Source organism: Pteropus medius, unplaced genomic scaffold, assembly GCF_902729225.1.
Source record: "Pteropus medius unplaced genomic scaffold, Ma_sr-lr_union100, whole genome shotgun sequence".
Taxonomy (NCBI): Eukaryota; Metazoa; Chordata; class Mammalia; order Chiroptera; family Pteropodidae; genus Pteropus; species Pteropus medius.
The window spans coordinates 21,419,405-21,432,566 of NW_024349801.1; the positions used below are offsets into that span (position 1 = coordinate 21,419,405).

The 13,162-nt window shown below is 39.5% G+C and overlaps 1 protein-coding gene across 4 annotated transcripts in view; it reads left to right on the plus strand.

Moving 5' to 3' along the window:
- The first annotated feature begins 2,569 nt into the window (after positions 1 to 2,569).
- Positions 2,570 to 13,162, plus strand: part of GABPB1 (GA binding protein transcription factor subunit beta 1) — a 56,567-nt gene continuing 45,974 nt past the window's right edge. The window contains exon 1 of one of the 4 annotated variants that reach the window (XM_039889072.1): positions 2,570 to 2,995. The gene's annotated coding sequence lies outside the window, so the exon portion shown is untranslated. Of the gene's footprint in view, positions 2,996 to 3,034; positions 3,057 to 3,916; positions 4,123 to 13,162 lie in introns of those variants that run through there. The other 3 variants (XM_039889074.1, XM_039889070.1, XM_039889073.1) reach the window with 3 other exon arrangements.

The following is a 13,162-nucleotide window of genomic DNA, read 5'->3' on the forward strand; positions in this document are numbered from 1 at the left end:
GATCACCCTTGATTCCTCTCTTACCTTCACTCATGTTTGACTCATTAACAAACTGTATCTTCAACCCATCCACTTTATCTCTACTGCTACTTTCCAGGTTACCCTATTCCTTAAAATGCTTCAATTGCTTCTAGGGCACTTAAATTTACCAAGGATGCAGACTTTATCTTCTACACTGGCTTCCTTGCTAAACCCATCAATCTCTTTCTCACTTTAGGATTTTGCTATGCTATTTCCTTTGGTCTCAAATACTACCCTTATTTCCATTTAGGTCTTAGAGCAGTGGTCCCCAACCTTTTGGGCACCAGGGACCAGTGCTCCTATGAGTATCTAATGCCTGATGATCTGAGGTGGAGCTGAGGTGGTGATGCTAGCGCTGGGGAGTGGCTGCAAATACAGATGAAACTTCACCTGTCGCTCACCTCCTGCTGTTCGGCCCCGTTCCTAACAGGCTACAGACTGGTACTGATCTTTGGCCTAGGGAGTTGGGGACCCTGTCTTAGAGAATACCTTTACAGTGAGGCCATCTTTGACCAACAAACAAAATCTTGCCTGCTCTCTCCCCCAGAGAAAGGCTTTATCTGAATACCCTAATTTTCTTCATGGAACATACTATGGATATTTTTCCTCTTCTTTTGTAAAAGTTGTTTATAGTCTGTTCCCTCCATGAGAAACAGGAGACTTTGTTGCTTTTGTTGCTGCTTAATCTATTCTAGTGTGTAGAACAGCGCCAATTAAATGCTCTTGAAACAATGTAAAGAGTAAATATCTACCTATGAGACATATCTGCTTGGTTGGTTCACAAGCACTTCAAATTCAACATGGTCAAAAAACCCTTTCTTCTCTAACATGTGTTCCTCTTCTCGTTTCTAATCTCAATGAAGATATTACCATCTTCCCAGCTTTTCCCCCTCAACAACCTTGGGAGTTATCTTTTGACATCTCCCTCTCAGTCATTCCCTTACCCAGTCAACCAAATCACCAAGCTCTCGATAACCACATTGGTTGTGTTCTTTACTCTTATGTGCCACTATATCGGCCCTAGTCATTAATCTCTCTCAGATTATTGTTTTCTTCAAACTGCTTTCCATGCCTCTAATTCTGCATATAGTCATCTGTCTAAAATGCAAATCGAACCTTATGATGCTTCTATTTAAAATATTTCAACCACTTCCTCTTAGCTCTCAAAAGCCAATTCCTGCACATGGCATTCCAGGCCTTCAGGACTAGACCTCTTCAGGAACATCTCAGGCACTACCCTGTAAAATCATTATCTTCTTGACCCAATAATCTCTCCAGAGTTTCCCTCTTAACCTTTGGACAAGCTGCTTCCTCTCTCTGGTATGTCCTTCTCCAATCCCCTTATTAAAGTTAACTGCTTTTCTAGACCCATTCCATTTCTCCTTTCCAAGGTGACTAAGAGATTCCTTCTGTATGAGATTTCATAGTATTCAGTACTTTACTCTCATTATACTACCAAGGATACCTATTGTGTGCATTCTACATATAGCATAAAATCAATAAGGGCAAGGATTCTAGAGAAATCATTAGCTAAATAAATTCAAATAAACTCAATGTTAAAGAAAAACATGACATCAAAAATTTGACAAACTTTTATCAACCGAAGCAATGAAAATATTAGATCAAAAGAAAACAAAATATAGCTCCTATGCCATTTACTTTGCTTCTATTTTAGGCACAATGCTTTAAGACATTACACAAAGACTTTACAGATCTTTACTACATCAATATTATAAGAGGGTAAGTGGAGGGAAAGATTAGTTATCTGAGGCCACAAAAATCAGTGGACAATATGGATTTCATTAAACCTGTCAGCTCTCCTGGATTTATCTCAGATATTGTTTCTAGACGTAGGATGCCAAAAATTGCAGTTAGGCTGGGAAAGCTAGTGGGAAAGTCATTCCAAGATTCCTCTATTAAAAACAGCAAATCAGCCCACGTAATTAAATTCATAAGGCTTTTACTTTGCAAATCACCATCTCCAAGTAAACTTTTGCAATTTTCTCACTAAATTGCAACACACAAAAAATCTTGATATTCTAGCCACGAAAATTCACATCTGAGGTGACAGTATCCAAAGGAATTCAGCAAGCAATTAGGGTTTACGAAGTGTGAGACAGCATCAGAATGCTTAAAAAACTACAGAAATATGTACGTTTTAGTTATAAACCTGACCATCCTTCGTTCTTCCCTTGTACCTCAACAACTCCTGCCCCAGTCTGCCTAGGTGACTAACCTAGGAACACTTTTAAGTTAAATTCTGGCTGCCCTTCCATCTCCCAGGACTCTGGTAGGCGATTCGGTTTAATCTCGAATAAATCCGGCCGGATTCCCAGTCTCTCAGGGGTCATGCCGAGGAAACAAGAAGGTTAGCACACGCACTTAAGTTTCCCAACTCCTAGCACCCACTAGAAGAGGCGGGAAAGCGCCGCGGCCCGCCGGGTTGCTTGCGCCGCGCACATGGCCGGCTGCAGCTCCCACCCCCGAGCCGCGCAGGCGCCTGGCGAGCCGGGACTTGCGGTCGCCGAGAGCGGATCATTCCGCCGCTTTCTTTGTGTGGCTGAGGCTCTTCAAATGGCCTGTTTCTCTCCCCTCTGTTAAAAAAGAAAACCAGTCCCTCTCGCCCCCTTCCTCCCTCCGGAATGGGGTCGGGGAATGGGTGGGAGAGGGATCTGCTGCCGAAGGCAGGGGCGGAAAGGCTCAGGCGCGGGGTTGCCGAGGGCCGGGTCCGGGAGGGATGCTGGGAGCTTTGACTCACTCGCACACCATGTGTCCCTCCGCGCGCAGCACGGGGGACTTTTCGGTGGGGATTTTGGGCGCCGACCAGACGCGGCATTTTCGGAAAATAGCGCCCTGTGCAGCTGAAGCGCTTTGTGTGTAACGGGGCCGCGTCAGCCCGGCCGGGTACGAAGCGCCTTGGGTCGCCGCACCACCTCCTGCTGCTCCCCCGTCGCCGCTCCCGAAGCTTTTCCAGGTCAGTGCGGGTCTGTGTAGGGCCCTGTTACCACCGGATGTGGAAGTTGATCTCTTCGCTGGTAAAAAATAATTCCACTTCCCCCGGAACCCAGATCATCCCCGCGATTTCCTGTTTATTGCATTAAGGCGCCGGGTTTCCGGGGCTCCTGGCCCCGCTTATTCCGCGGGGGTCGGCGGGGTCGGCCTGGGCGCCTGTTCCGCCAGCGCCGCCGCGGCGCATTGTCCGCTGGGCACCCTGCTTCTGGGAGGGGCGGGCAGACATGGTGGCGGCCGCCGCCCCCTCCCCGGCCCCAGCGCCCCGCGGCCTTCCCGCCGCCCCTTGCCGGGCTGGTCCCGAGCGGCGGCCCCGGGGCGGGGATGGGGTCGGACCGGGGCGCCAGGTGCTCTGCGGACGTCGGGATGCGGGCGGTGGGCGGGCGAGGGAGGGAGGCAGGCGCGCCCCGGTCTCGGCGCCCTCTGCCCCGGGGGCCGCGGGTCTCTTTGTCTGGGCGGCCTGATGGCCCCGCCAGGCACGCTGGAGCCGAGACGGGGCGGCGGGGAAGGCCAGCCCTGGGCGCGCTATGCTGCGGGGCCCCCAGGGCCGGGAGGCGCTCGGGCGGCAGCGGGAGCGGCCGGTCGGGACAAGGTTAACGGGAGAGCCAGTCCCGTCCGGGACTGCCACAGCGACAGCCTCGGCTGCGGGGACTTGAGTCTTGAGGGCACGAAGCCTGCCATTCTGGATGCTTGGGACTTCTGCTTTGGGGACTTGACTGCCGGGATCTGCGGGTGCATGGTTTCGGGAAAGAAGTTGAGAATTTTGCCAGGTCATTTCTTCTTGGGCAGTTAATCAGTATGTCTTTAGGGTGTTTCGTTGAAGCTCTCCTACCATGTTGAATCAGCGTGCCTACCCTCAAAGGTGCATCGTGAAAACTGAAACCAAAGGAATGATAGGCCCGCTTTGTGTGTGTTTTCCCACTTTAAGCTTGTTTGCAGTACACATACTCTTGCTTTAAATCTGATTGGATTGTGGCGAGCAGACATCTGTTCAAAGGAGGGGCAGAGACCACAGTGCTTCTGAAGGGGGCTTGGTAATGTGGAAACATTTTAAGTGCTCTCTCCGGACACTGATTTGCTGTCTCCATTCAGGCAAGTTGCTTTCTGAAGTACAATTTTTATCTGGAAAATGGTTTAATGTAGTCAGTAAAGGATCCTTGCAATTTGCCATCTCAGAATTAAAGATGCACTACAATGTATTATATAGAAGCTAGTGGTCAAAAATTCTTTTGCATATAGTTTACTTAATCTTAAATATAGACCCACCTAACTTGGTTTAAATTTCTCACAGACATAACCATCAGCCTTGACACTCCTACTTTCAGGCTCATACTTTGAATTTAAAGAAACTAAAGACGGCTTTATCTATTTTTCTTATTTTTTTCTCTATTTAAGTATTTCCCCAGAAATAACAAAAATAAATTCATTGCATGTTAACGTAAGTGAGATGTTAGGCAAAAGTGACATCGTTTTACATTTCTACAAGTTTTTTAAAATGGTTGAATAGACAGCTAGATTCTTAAATCTACATTCAATCTGTTGTAGTATCACCATGTAACCTCTGGAAAACTCCACTGTATACTCATGTCTTTTTTTTTAAACTGAGAAATGTGTCATTTCTATCCTCACAAGTCAAGTCAGGATATTATACCAGATGCATTTTAAAGATGGATAAGAAGATTTCTATACTTTTTGTAAAGCTCTAGCTTTTTAAAATTTGGGATTTAGCTGCATAAACATCACGAATAAAGATTGCATAATCTACATGTGATCCTGGAGATTCAGGAGCATTTGAAAATATTTCATGTAATTAAACTTGATTTTTAATTCTACAACATTTTTAGTGATGTACACAAGTAAAACGTGCGTTCTGTTTTAGATAGGCATGTGGAAACTTTTGTGTAAATGTACTTTTTGAAGTTAGGACGCTTTTCAAAGCACTGTAGGAGCTCTTACATATTTAAAAGGAATCCTGCAGTGAAACCTTTGGGGAAACAATACTTTTGTAATGCACGTATTTACCCTTAGAATTAACTTTGTTATTTAGAGTTCACGTTCTCTATCTCTGAATTAATCTGGTTTTCTAGGTTGGGGGACAATTATACTGTAAATGTGTGAAAACTTAAGGCCATACTTTGACTTAATGGTTTTGAAATGAAGCTAAATGAAATTCCAGTTTCTGTGAACTCTAGTCTGATTCTCAGTCTATAGTTTTCTACTGTTCCATCAACAGGAAGCATCTGGTCATTCTTCATGTAGTTGTTAGAAAATACCAGGTATATTTTTGATGTTTGCTATTCAAGTGAAAATATCAGATTGGATCTTGGTTTGTTCCCCCGCCCCCATCTCAAAGATGTATTTATAATGGGCCTCATCTCCCGTAGAATGGACTTTTTTTTTTTTTTTTTACTTTTAGTCCTTGAGTACCTCATGAATTAGAAATAATAATAGGTAAAGCAAACAAGTCATAAGGAATTCAGGTCATTATGTGAAATATTTGAATCGAGTTCATTTTGAGGGTGCATTTTTAAGGGCACAGTGTCCTTTTGTAAGTAGCTTTAATGTGGATAAACTCACTGATGGGTTCCATCTCTGCTCGCTCTCTCTGCAGATATATAATATGAATTGATGCTGTAGTATAATTTTTTTAAAATGTGTCATTCTGGAGTTGGTAGACCAACATATGGAAAGAACATGGTGTTTTCCTCATTTTACTTTTTTTACTGGTTATATTATACCTGGGGCATTATGTCAGCTTTTTAGGTAGCGTACTTTCATAAGTGGGACCTTGTATCAGTTCTCAGATTTTATATCGGAATCACCTGGAGAGCTAATTTAAAAAACCCACAGAGGCCCAAACTTAAGTAGAATAGGATCTGGGACACCTTTTCTCAAGTTTCCCAGGTGGTAGACGCTCAAGTTTAAAAGCACTGAACTATAGAATATATCTAGAGGACTTTGATCATAGGGGAGATGGGAAGGAGGAAAGGTTAAAAAAACGTGATGTTCAGCCCAAAGAAAAGCTCATTTAAGAAATGATGGTCGTTATATATTTTGAAGTCTGTCGAACAGGTCAGACTGTTCTGTTTGATCTGCCCAGAGGAACTAGGATCAATGGGTAGAAGTTAGAAGGAGGCAGATTTCAACATTCTTACAAGGAAACTTTAAAACAGTAAAAATATAATGGGATGTTTTGCGTGGTAGGCTTTCTGCTCTCACTGACTTAAAGTTAGGGATTGTCGGGTAAAGGAATTGATGTGCTGAGCGAAGATTTGGGCCTGGTGTCCTTAAGTTCTCTATAGACAGATTTTATGAAATATGGTTAGGTTTTCAGGTACAAAAGCAGAACAAAAGCTAATTGAGTAAATCAAGCTAGTTAGCTTAACTGGATCATAGTTTTCATTTCCTTGGATGAAGAGAAATAAGTATAAAGTGAGAGAGCTATTTGATGAGGTCTTTAAACCCAGCTGTAATTTGGCAGACTCAAAAGCCTTCTGATGTGGAAACTCATTTAAGGGAATTTATCTTGATATAGTAAAGGTACTATCAAATTGGTAGCTGTGAGCATGCCAGTTGCTGCATTGTTGGTAATAAAAGCTGTGTATTAACACATTTGACCTCCCCACATTAACCATGAAGTAGTAATATCCCTATTTTTCAGAAGAGAAGACTAAGCCACAGAGAAATGAGCTGGCTTGCCCTAGGTAGCAGAGTTAGTGGTAGAGCCAGGACTTGGATCCAAGCAGTTTGTATAGCCAGTGACTTGATCATTATGATGTAAAATTGTAAACAACCTAAATATTTCACAGTGATGGTTAGGCTATATCTCTAGGACAGTAGGGTACTGCCTAGCCATTAAAAAGATTGTAAAGACATGAAAAGATGTCTTGATATATGGAAGTGTAAAAACATTTAAAAACAATTTCATTTTGGTTAAAAAAACATTGACATATGGAAGAATATGTGCCACATTGATCAGTGGTTGTTTCTGAGCATAGGTTTATAGGTGATTATTTTTTCCCCAAGTTTTCTAACTTTTATGAATATATATTGTGTATTGCTTGTAATTAAAAGGATATTAAGATCTTATGCCAATTAAAAATTAAAGAAATTAACATAAGCTAAGTAGTTTGGATTTTATACTATGCAAATAATGCAAGTTAGGAATTGCATATAAAAGAACTGGCAAGTGCTTGAAATGTTTTGTATTTTAAAAGTCTTACCATTCTAGAAGTAATATATTAATTGAATAGAGAAAAATATCACTGACTCCTACTACCACCCTATTATAATCAGTTCTCTATTTTGTTAAGTTTTCTTCAATTATGTGTAATATTTTAAATTGTATTCATCCTAGCATAGTTAATTCTCTAGTTATGTGACTTTAGGCAATTAATCACTCTTTGCCTCTCTTTCCTCCTTTGTAAAATGGGGATAATTATAATAGCTCCATGGTAGTTGGGAGGATTAAATGAGTTACTGCATATAAAATGTACAGAACAATGTCTGATACATAGTTAATAACTCAGTAAATGTTAGCAATTATAGGGTCATAAATCACCAAAAACTTGGGGTCTAATAGGTTTTGGAATTAAGATTTTTTTTGGCAGGGGAGAGGGGGATATAGGCACGGTAATGTTAGTAACCTTTGAACAGAGTCCAGAGCAATATCCCTCTTCAAACATGTTACTATTTCTGTAGCAAAACGTATGAACGTTTACACTAAATGCAGTAAATAAGGACTATAAATAGCTTCATGTCAGTTCAGGTAAGGTTTTTACTGCCAAATAAGTTATTTTGGGTTTTAGAACTTTTTTGGATTTTGGAACTATAATTAAGGAACCTGTAGAATATTTACTCAATTTTGAATCCTGATTTATTTTAATATTAAACACATACCTTTTCATATTATTTAACTTTATAATCCATGGTAACTTAAAATTGAAAAATTAGAAAATAACAAAATATTCACTTCCATTTCCTGTCATTAGAAAATATGCTAAATCCACCAATACTGTGATTTTATTGCATAGTGTAGAATCTTGTCCAGAAGAGGCTTGAGAGTATTAACTCTGATAGCTTTTTCTGTCTCGTTATACTTGAAGGATAAGACATTTCTACTTTGATGGTTAACTACAGCAGTGATTCTTTAAAGGTGAGTGTAGGCCTCCATGGTGCCTCTCTTTAACATACTCCCCTGTTCTGTAAATGTGGAAACTGAGGTGGATATTTACCCTAGGTCATAATATAGAACTGAACATTGGAATTAAGTCACTTCCTCTCATGATAAAGTTATTGGATGTGCAGTCTCTCTGACATCCAGTCATCCTCTCTGTATCCAAGCAGAGGAAGATGTTTTTAAAATTATTTTATTAAAGTATAATTGACATACAGTATTATGAGGTGTACAACATAGTTATTCAACATTTATATATCTTATGAAGTGATCAAGATAAATCTAGTGACCATTCTGTCACTGTACAATTATAATGACACTATTAACTATATTCCCTATCACATCCTTGTGACTTATTTAACTGTAAGTTTGTACTTACTCTCCTTTACTTTTTTCACCCGTCCCCCCAACCCTCTCCCCTATAGCAATTATGAGTTTGTTCTTTATGAGTCTTTTGTTCATTTGTTTTTCAGATTCCACATATAAATGAGATCACATGGTATTTGTCCTTCTCTGTCTTAACTTCACTTAGCATAATACCCTCTAGGCCCATATCCATATGGAAAGATTTCATTCCTTTTTATAGCCAAGTAATATTCCATTGTGTATATATATCACATCTTCATTCATCCATCATTGGATACTTAGGTTGCTGCCATGTCTTGGCTATTGTGAATAGTACTGTAGTGAACATAGGGGTGAATATATCTTTTTAAATTTAAAGTGTCTTAATCTGTTTGAGGTATTAGAAAATACCAGAGATTGAGTAGCTTATAAACAAGAGTTGTTTATAAGTTCTGGAGGCTGAGAGGTCCAAGATCATGGAACCAGCATAGCTGGGTTCTGGTGAGAATCCTCTTTTGGGTTGTAGACTTCTCTGTTGTATTATCACATAGTGGAAGGAGCAAGGTACCTATCCTTGGGTCTGTTTTATAGGGGCACTAATCTCATTCATGATCAATTTTCATGACCTAATCACTTCCCAAAGGCCCCACCTTCTAATACTGTCACTTTGGGCATTAGGTGTTCAGCATTCAAATTTGAGGACTGGGGTGGGTGGCGGGGAGGGATACATACATTCAGACCATAGCAAACAGTAGATATATAGGTGAATGATCTAAAAAATTTCCCTTACATCTTAACTGGCTTATGTGAACTTTGATCTCTGCCCATGTGATTTCTCCATCTTTGTTCCTTTATCTCTTCTGTTCATAGGGACCCTCAACTTCTCTCCTTTAGCTTATTTCTGTATACACTAGATATAGCCTGAACTTGACATGAGTCACCTCTTTCATATTTTACGAGGCTCCTGTTGTCAGATCTTTCTACCATCTATTTTCTCTCTTTCCTCAAAGATTGCAGTGTATTTATGGAGGAAGATGGATAATTATGATTTTTTTTTGCCACTATAAATTTATGCTTAACAGTTCCAGTGGGCCTTGCTACTCCTTGACAATTATTTTATAAATCTCATATTTTCTGTTATCTCATATCTTCTCTCTCAAAAGATGCCATTGAATTCTACTTAACTGAAAATGAAAATATAAGTACATGCTTGCTCATTTTTTTCATTGTCACCATGACAAATCTCTTCTTTTCATCTTATTTTGTAAATTGAATGAAAGTGGAATGTTTTGCTTTTCTAGGAATCTTGCTGCCACACTTTTCTTACCTCTGATCACTTTGATCATTACTTGGAATGGTTATTCCTCCCTGCTTTCAAATATGTACAGACTTCTATATTTTGGGAGAAAAGAAAAGTCCACTTTGATTAACTATTGCTTCTGTTCTTTCCAGCTATCTCCTTTGTTTTCTTTCAGTTTATTGTTTTTTTGAAAAATCTTAGGTAAAATTGCTGCCCTTAGTTTTTTTTTAATTACTTCTTTTCTATCTTGCTGCAGTTTTGTAATGTTATATTCAGACTGTTGCTTCAACGGACATCCTTACCATTAGTATTGGCTTCATCCTGATTTTATTCAACCAGGATATATATGTATATATTACTACAATCATGGGCCATTTAATGGTGGGGATACATGTGTTAGCCGTTTTCATCATTGTGTAAACATAGAGCGCACTTACACAAATGTAGATGGTATAGCCTACTGTACACATACGCTGTATGGTTTAGCGTATTACTCCTAGGCTACAAGTCTGTACACGTGTTACTGTACAAAACAACACAAGATTAAATCATGCACAAGAGAAAATGATGCAATCAAGAGAGACGATAAACACGAGATGTATGATGAGGCTCCTGGCATAACACGGCATACTGTTTTACAGCAAAAAATTCTTTTCTAAGTACAAAGAGTATACTCAAAGATAAAAAATGTAGCATAGTAAATATGTAAACCAGTAACAGTTGGTTATTATCATTTTTAATTATTATGCACAATACATAATTATATGTGCTATAGTTTTGTACAACTAGCAGCGCAGGTTTGTTTACATCAGCATCACCATAAACACATGAGTAATGTGTTGTGCTACGACATTAGGACTGCTATGCTGGCAGTAGGTGATAGTTGAATTTTTCATCTCCACTATAATCTTAGGCAACCACCATTATATATGAAGTCTGTCGTCAACTGGAATGTCATATGCAGTGCATGAATGTATTGATTTCCACTTAGGCTTCTTAACATTCTTTCTTTGCCCTTCATATTAGTGTGCCATCCTGGTTTCCCCTTTTTTACTACTACTTTTCTGTTTTTTTGTTGTTGTTTCATGATCTTCTTAGCGCTATTCTCAGCAGTTAGTCCTCTGCTCCTCTCTTTTGTCTTCTCTCAGGTGGTTGCTTTATATGCTGGTGACTCCTAAGTGTCTACTCTCCAGGTTTTTATCTCCAGTGGTTTACCAAATATTTCCATTGGAAGTCTCAAGGAATTTTTATCACTTTTAGATTTGTTATTACCCAACTTCCAACCTGCTCCGTTTTCTTTGTTAGTTTTATTATCATGCTTAAAACTTCAAGTTGTCTGTGGTACATATTTCTCCTTTATTTCTTATATCCATCGGTTAGCAGTTCTTTAGATTACTCTTTACTGGATCTGTTTGTTATGGGATTCTTCATTGCCTATTATTTGCCCTTTCTTGCTTTAGTCTCCTTTCTCCAAGTTCATCCTGCTTATGGCTGCCAGAATAATCTTTGTAAAACACTTTTCGAATCCATTGCTACTAAATATAAGGAGCCCAAGGCGAGAACATGTGGTATTGACCTTTGCACTCTCATTGTGCCAGGCAAAGTGAATTGAACTTGTGCTGAATAAAATGTTGGAATGGATCACCCTTTGCTCCCAATTGTCTGCAGAATAAAGTCCAAACTGTACTTTCTGGCTTTCAAACCTTTTCATATTCTATTCTGCTTCTTCAACTTTATTCTTTACTTCTTAACATTATCAAGCTAGTATTTCCTCTGTAATATACCATGTTCAGGCACAGCTCCATGTGTTCTTCCTTTTCCTTTTCCTTGCCTGTCAGAGCCTATTCAGAAATGTTTGCCCTGTGCCAGGCACTGTTCTAATCTCTGGTGTTATATTAATGAGCAAAACAAGACAAAGTCTCTGTTTTTGTGGAGCTGACATTAGGGGTGGGGAGGAGGAGGGCCACTGTAAACAAATGTCAGGTGGTAGTGCAGTGAAAAGGAATACAACTGGATAAAGGCATAGAATGGTGGGAGATGGTTGCTATTTTAGGTGGTCAGGGAAAGCTTCTCTCTGGGTGTCCTAGAATGAGGGAGTTAGCTATGCAGTTATTTAAGTGAAGAGCTTTCTAGGCAGAGGAAACAATGTGTACAAGACCCTAAGGAGAGAATAAATTTGGCTTGTTTGAGTAATTACTAAGACTGAGTAGTTAGAGCAGAAGAATAAGGGGGAGTGATAGATTAGAGAAGTAGTACGCACTTCACATGGTTAAGTCTTTCATTGACGAAACCTTTCTGGACTGCATCATTTTGTTTGCTAATTTAAAGTTTTTTCTGGAAGTAGCTTTCAAATTATTTTTTATTGTGATCCATTCACAGTAAATTATTTTATATCGTTACCATATGTACACATTGGTTGTCTGTGCACCCATATGTATAACGAACAAATTCATGCAACGTTATTATACTTGATATATACTGATTTTTAAAAAATATTGGCTTTAACCCACTAAAATGATTTCACAGTCTGCTAAGGGGTCATGACCCACAGTTTTAAAAACACTGATCTATGGTATCTATCTACTTATAAAAAGTTGAACTATATACTGATTACTTTTTAAAAATAATCCACATATTTTTTCAGGTTGTAAAATATTTTCAGTTAAATGTTGCAACTTTAATTTGTGTGTGTGTAATTTTTTAGTGTTTACTGTAAGGCTAAATAGAGAGGACTTGTTTAATTTAGCAAATAGCTACTGAGTGGGCTTCTAGAAACTGCTAGATACTAAAATATACATAAAACTAGATAAACCATGCCCAACTTTCTGAGGCTTATGGGAGAGGAGAGCTTATAAACTAATCATTCATAAATATGGTGGAATCCAAATATTAATGGAAGTAGGTTCAGAGCACAATGAGAGAGTAGATAAATGATTTTTTTTTTTTTTTTTTGCTAAGAAGATCAAGGGGAGCTTATTGGAGGAGGTAATGTCTGAACTGGGTTTTGGAGGAAGAATATGAATACTGGGTCAGGTAAATTGGGATAATACAAAGATTTCTCACGCAGAATAACATAAAGGAATGGTATCACGAGATAGAATAGTACATAGGAGTAATTATAGGTAACTGTATTGTTGGAGTATAAATCCAAGGGGGCGGAAGTGGTGAGTTGATGAGGCTGCAGTGAGGCATGGAACAGATCCTTAAAGGTCCGAAATGTAATCACTTACTCAATGATTTTGCAATTAGGTGAAAATTACATATATTCAGAATTACTTGTGGGAAGTTGCCACGTGGGAAATAGAGATATC